The sequence below is a fragment of the Mycetomoellerius zeteki genome, unplaced genomic scaffold, assembly GCF_001594055.1.
Source record: "Mycetomoellerius zeteki isolate Tzet28-1 unplaced genomic scaffold, Tzet1.0 scaffold48, whole genome shotgun sequence".
NCBI lineage: Eukaryota > Metazoa > Arthropoda > Insecta > Hymenoptera > Formicidae > Mycetomoellerius > Mycetomoellerius zeteki.
In genome coordinates, this window is record NW_017257479.1 from 680,694 (window position 1) to 686,499 (window position 5,806).

Below are 5,806 nucleotides of genomic sequence, written 5' to 3' on the forward strand. Positions count from 1 at the left end.
ATTTTTTTTTTGCTCTAGGTGCTGTTCGGAGAATGTTATGATGTACGCAGATTCGCTCCTCGGAAAAAACACATGTTCCGTTTACCACTTGCCAAGACGCCATTTTGTATCAAAAGTTATAATAAAAATTTTTTTTATACCTCAAAACATGTATAATAAAGCCTCAAATTTCATTTTCCATGATCCATTGAATAGTTTCCAAGAAAAAAATTCCCAAAAAAACGTTCATTTTTCAGTGCGCCTGGGTAGTATAACCCCTTAAAGCATTAAAAAATCTAGCTTCGACCAGTATAGGCTTCTAGTTTATCGAATATTTAAATTTATTATGTCGACATAATAAATTTAAATATTATTTAAGTATCAATCAAATATATATTTAAATATCGTTGAGTCAGTGTCGCTCGTAACACAGTAATGAGTTTTTCTGGCGTGATTTTTTATTACTTTCCAACTTTCATTTTCTTGGAATTGACAATGTTGGGTAGTATCTCTATATATGTATCTAGATACATGTATAGAGATACATTTTATGTATCTAACCTGTATCTGAGATACATTCAAATTCAAGTATTTGTATCTGTCTCTAGATAAAAAAAACATAGCAGAATTGATTTTCAGATGCATTTTTCAGATACATTTCCTCAGCATAATCATAATTCCATTTTATGTGTGATTGTCGATTGATTCCATTCCGCAGAAAAAAAGCAGCTTTGCTGTTGCAAAATTCTATAACATGATTGGTCTTTCCCTTAGTTCCTCATTGGATCTAAATGCAAATCAGTCATATTAAAGAATTTTTTCAGTTACACAACTGCTTTTTCTGCTGAATGCTGCCAGTGACCTTAGATTGTGGAATTTCTAACACATGTATAGTTAAGCTGAAAACAACTTTTGAAGTATTTTTAGTTTGCAAAACTATGATGAATAATGATGAATAATATCGTCTTATAATTCTTATCTTAAATTGTTTTACGATAACTATAAGTTTCAATTATCTAAATGTAACAAAAATGAATGAATAAATAATTCATTTAATAACTAATACATTTTTTTACACATTATCATTATTACAATAAAATTAATTTAAGAGTATCTGAAATGTATCTGAAGATACTTTTAAAATATCTGATATCTGTATCTATATACATTTTAATACGTGTATCTATATCTGTATTTAGATAAATTTTTGTACATGCAACTGTATCTGTATCTAGAAATCTGTAAATTTTAAGAGTATCTTACCCATCACTGGGAATTGATTAACGTTTTAATGTTAGATTTTTCCATTTGTAATCTCAAAAAATACTAGCTAAATCCAAAAGTGACTCACTGTGTCTGATACTGACTGGCCAACATATCAAGAATTTTTGAATTATTAATAGTAATGTTTGCAATATGGTGCTTTGTGATCTTGGTGAGCGTCCTTATTTTCGGGATAATTAATTATAATCTTAAAGTTTTTTGATAAATTAGTTTTCCATATTTTCTATTTCGATATTTCCAATATTTCCTTTCTTTTTTCTTTTTTCTTTTTCTTTCATTCTTATTTGGGTTTAATTTCTGGCATTTATATTCTCGATGTGTGTGTTGTGTGTGTGTAGGGGAGCTCACCATGACAAGATAACTTTTATTCACAGTTTATACAGGGTGTCCCGTAAAGACCCGAACAACGCTTAAGGGGAGATTCGTGAGATCATTTTGAGACGAAAATTCTAATATCAAAATGTTGAGGCTATAATAACTTTTGAATTATAATTGGTTAAAGATAGTGTGTAATCCGAAAGCTATCATAGCCTCGATATTTTCGTATTAGGATTTTCATCTTAGAATATTCAAAAGAATCCAGAAATAATAATAGAGGCTATAAAAGTAAAATGATCTTTTACTTATAAGCATTTAAAATTAGCTTATAATTCAAAAAATTGTTGTAGCCTCGACATTTTTGTATTAAAATTTTCGTCTCTCTTCTTTCCAATTTCTTTTACTTTATAAGGAGTCTTTGTTAGTTTGATTTGTTATACGGATTTAAATATCATTTTTGAAGTACTGAAAACTTTTTGGTAAAATATTTCAAAAAGATTGCGGATTCTTTTTGTAACATTTCATCAATCTTTCAATGTTTCATGTGCAAGAATCGCGGACATTTTGCTATTCCAGAGCTGTTTCAGAAATGTTGCAGATATATTTCGCAATTTTTATGAAATGTTACACTTTTCAGTTGAAATATTTCTGAGATATTTCTGAAAACTTTCGACTCTGTATGGGATATTGGTCTTGTGTAGTTAACTCTTATTATTAGCTCGAGACACTACCGTGTATCTCCTGTCAATATAAACAAATATTGACGATATTATTGGTCTTGTGTATTAATATTAATGGATTGATCTAGAATACTGACGGTGATCCATGTTACTGTATTAGGATTAATGCCACAGTATGTCACAATGTGCTATAGATATTGTATATAAAACTAAAGTGAAATATATTGTCGATAATGCTGATCATCTAAGCTAGGTTGTAAAAATACTAAAAATATTGATGCGTACTGTCAGCATTAGTATTACTGATTCAATATTACTGATCTATTATTGACCGTGTAGGGTCACTTTTATTTAAAGCGGGAGCACAGAGTTTTGCATAACGCACAATGCATGAGAAAATGAACCAATCAAAATCCTTCACTTCCTTCTATAAAATAAAAGACTTTGATTGGTTGATTTTTTATGCTTTATTCGTTATGCAAGAATCTCCCTATTTAAGCCTCAAATATAACTTAATTTAAATTCACTCAAAATATTATATATATTTTTAATATTTCTGAAACGCTTAATCAATTTTAATATATCAATATTTTAATATATATAAAAATATAAAAATATATTTTTCAATTTAAGAAACTTTTAAATATAAAAAAATATAGATTTCTTTATATGATTTCATTTTATTCCTTTTTTGTGTTAATACAATTCAAAATAAAATGTTTTATGAATTACATGTATTTAAATAATACTTTTTCAATGTAACAATTTAAATAATAATTTAATTTAATTTTCTATATTTTCATATATTTGATTTTAAAAAGAGATTCCGTTTGCAGCACGCCAATGGCTTTCCTCTTTAACAAATTTCTGGATTCGCCATTGTTTATATTAATCAAAATTCTGTTAATTATTGTTATCGACAGGTAATTTTTTTAAATCATTTACGTCTGACAAAAACTGGCAACTTTTTAGAAATTCTTTTCAAAAATGCTGCCTCATCTCCTAAACTTGCCGCTTCCATGCATTAGTTTAAGCATTAATGACGTCATTGTGCTAGCAGAACTTGAAAATTTTGCAGAGACTTCAGAGTTTCGCAAGTTTGCATGACAATCTACCGATAGTAAATTATGACATTCGCAATCGGCTGACAATAGGCGGAATGAGAATTTGCGCGACCGTAACGCGGCGAAGTATGTACATACACTGTATCTACACTGAAAAAAATGCATGTAATTTTACATGAAGATTATATGTTCATGATTGGAAAATTGCCTAAATATGATTAGAAATTTACAATTTCCAGTAAATTTCTAAGCATATTTATGTAATTTAGATAATTTTCCAGTCATATACATGTAATTTCCATGTAAAATTATATGCATTTTTTTCAATGTATTATACATATAACATACATTCCGGATGAATACTCATAAACAGTTTCACATTCCATTCCCTATCGACTGATTGGACTGGATCAGCAGGTTACGGGGTCACGCTAATATAATATAAGACCCTGAAAGAATTAAATATTAGAACAGATGAATTTAGGGAAATAAAAAATTAGAGAGATTAAACGTAAATTAAGGAACTTAAACAACCGACACAAATAAAAAAATATAGTCTCATTTGTATCCATTGTGTGTTACGTTTAATCGTTATTCTTAATTATTTTATCTCTCTAAAAATAAACAAAAAATTAGAAGAACGGCAAATACGAATCAGGCATAGTACTCGGTGCGCAAAGATAAATTAATAGAAATCAATTAAAAATATTTTCAATTTTTTCTAATATTTAATATTTATTAAAAATTGACAAGAATATTAAGGACTCTTAATTTCAAAAACAATAGATATAAAGAATATGTAGGGCATATAAGAGTCAAATTTAAAAATTATAAAACGTGAAAATTCCGACAAAAAATATAATATTCTGTAATTAAACAAAAATAGATACATATTACATGTTTCAGTCTCACGATTGAGCCCTCTTTAGATATTCGAAAAAATTATATATATACCCGCGCAGTGATGTTAAAAAGATGAAACGCAATCGCAGAGATGAATAGTATTATACAAATCCTAAGGAGACCAAGAAAATCAAAATAATGTCAATTTGATGTCATATCGACTTTATATATAAACTTTATAATATATTATCAGCATTTGTTTATACTGGGAGCTTTTCAACAAGCGATACTGTGCAACACAATGATCATTTCATCTTTGTTTAACATTAGCGAACAACAGAATATAATAATTCACTGTATTATCTGTGTCTCTTGTTGGAAAGCCCCCACTATATATATATATATTAGGGCTCGCTATTATATGTTTAAACGAAAATACGTTTACACGTATAATTAGCATATCCGTTTATTAAAATCGTTTTTCCGAATATTTTCACTTTTTTTATATAAACGTTTATCCCTTTATTAAGGAATGTGACGAATTGAGAAAATGTAAAAAATTCGATTTTTAATTTTATTAAAAAACGTTAAAACATTCGAAAAGATGTTTTTCATAAATGGATGTGTTAAATATACATGTAAATGTATTTTCGTTTAAATATATAATAAAACACGTATATTCGGAAAAATGTTTCTTTTATAAACGGATATGCTAATTAAATATGTAAATGTTTACCTTCAAGTAAACGTTTTTTTGAAAGCGAATATAAACGGATAAACGTTTTACGTTTACACGTATCTTCGAAAAACGGAATAAAATTAGAGCCCTAATATATATATATATAGGTGCGTTCGGAGAGACGCTATTAGCGCTATTTGTGTCATTCTATCTATTGTTTTACATCTAATACCTAATCAGCAAACAATGTTTTTAAAACAGTTTTTAAATATTTATTTAATGTAAAAATATTTAATGAATATTAAAAAAATATTTTTAAAATATTGTGTGCTGATCGGATAAACAACGAAGACAGAATGACAGAAGTAGCGCTAATAGCATCTCCTCGAACGCACCACAACAGTATTGTTGACCGTATAATGTCACTTTAAGGGCAGCAAAGATTCAATAATTAAAATGATTTAATAAAAATGTCATGAGTTCTAATCCGACTCCCCAGTAAATGAGAATGGATTGAAATGGATTCAGATTTTCAGGAATACGGATTCACGAATGTTAAAACGAGTACTTTTCAATTTTGAATGCATTTTTATTCATTTGTAGAAATTGCATGAAGCATATGTCTGTGCCTTTCAATCTAAAAAAAATATCAGCTTTTTTGTGCATCGTGAATACTATCCCTATAAGTGCAAAATGTTCCTAGAATGTTACATGAATATTATTAAAAAAAAAATTAAAATAATGTTATTATAATATTTCGAAAATATCATAAATATTTTTTTTAATATTACAGGAGTATTCTATAGAGGTTATATGTCCACTTATATAATAAACCTAGGTATTATATTTTAATATTCCTGAAACATTATTAAAATATTAATAAATATTAATTATTTTTAATTTTGTGCAATTTGAATTCACAATCCAGTAACGAAAAGTTCTTATCAGTCTATGCTGCA